The 1322-nt window shown below is 62.5% G+C and overlaps 1 pseudogene; it reads right to left on the bottom strand.

Moving 5' to 3' along the window:
- Positions 1-311: 311 nt before the first annotated feature.
- Positions 312-1035, bottom strand: LOC108306661 (annotated as a pseudogene).
- Positions 1036-1322: the final 287 nt, after the last annotated feature.

Genomic DNA, 1322 nt, shown 5'->3' with positions numbered 1-1322 from the left:
TCTTTGATGCGGAATGGTAAAGGGCGAAGGACGTAGTGAAGGTTGCTGAGAAGATGCAAGTTCTGGCTGCAGGTAGGCGGGAGGGGCAGAGACAGGAGACAGAGGTGGGCAGGCATGCGGCCCGCCCCAGGACCCTCCCTGAGGGGCTTCGGCACTGGCAGGAAGGAAAGCTGGCATGGAAGCTGGCACGGGGTGGGGGGTAGAGACGTTGGCTCAGGGAGGGGACTGGCAGCAGTGATGAAGATGCCCGCCCATCTCTTCCTGGGGCATCTGTGAGGCACAGCTGTGGGCAGACGGCAAGGTCCGCCAGACTATGTACCGAAATTGGCATTGAGTTTCTGGAAGGCCGCCTGGCAGAGCCGCCTCTCCTCCTCCTCCCGCTTCTGCTCATCTCGCTCAGCTTTCAACTCTGCTTCAAACTCACCGGCCGTGACAAGGGTTGGCTCTTGGCTTCAAAGAAGTTCTAGGCACCTTTGACACGCTCCAGGGCCATCTCGATCTCGCAGAGCTGTGCCAGCGCCGTCAGCCCACTGTCCTCCTGCAGCTCCGGGTCGCGGGCTTGTGGAAAATGAGCAGGAACTCCCGGAAGCTGAGCCTGCCATCGAAGTCCTCGGCCACCTCCCTGATGGCGCTCTTCAGGCCCACGTGGGCCTGGCGGTGGCCCCAGCTTCTCCAGCATCAGCTTCAGCGCCATCAGGTGGATGAAGCCATCCTGCCCAGCGTCATGCAGTTTGTACCTGCTCGACAAGTCCTTACGAGGCGGCGGCTGAACTCTGGGAACTTCGCGTAGGGGTTGAAGACCCTGCAGCGCCGGGGCCGCGCGCAACCCTCGTTGATGTCGAGCCGCCGGCTCAGCTGGGCGTTCAGCTCTGCGTCAGCGCTGGCCGTGGGCGCGCGGGCGGGGGGCTCCAGATCGGGCTCTGAGGCTGGGGCGCCGAGGGAAGCTGACTGGGGGCCTCCCTCCTCTGCCTCCCCGTGCCAGAGCTGACGCTTCAGCTTGCCCGCCAGCGCCTCGCTGGCCATGGCGGCGGATGGCAGGACGCAGGGACACTGGAACACGGGACTCAGCGCGGGGAGCTGGGGGGCGGTGCGCTCCTAGCAGGCTCCAGGCTCTACCCTACTCCTGTGATTTTTTTTATTCAGGTTCAAAATGGGTCATAAAGCAGTGGAGACAGCTTACACCACCACCACATTTGGCTCAGGAACTGCTAACCAACGTACAGCGCAGTGGTGGTTCAAGAAGTTTTGCAAGGCCGGGCGCGGTGGTTCACACCTGTTATCCCAGCACTTTGGGGGACCGAAGCAGGTAGATCGCAAGGTCA

The sequence above is a fragment of the Cebus imitator genome, unplaced genomic scaffold (genome assembly GCF_001604975.1).
Source record: "Cebus imitator isolate Cc_AM_T3 unplaced genomic scaffold, Cebus_imitator-1.0 Scaffold73, whole genome shotgun sequence".
Taxonomy (NCBI): Eukaryota; Metazoa; Chordata; class Mammalia; order Primates; family Cebidae; genus Cebus; species Cebus imitator.
This window is presented reverse-complemented; position numbering and strand designations above follow the sequence as displayed.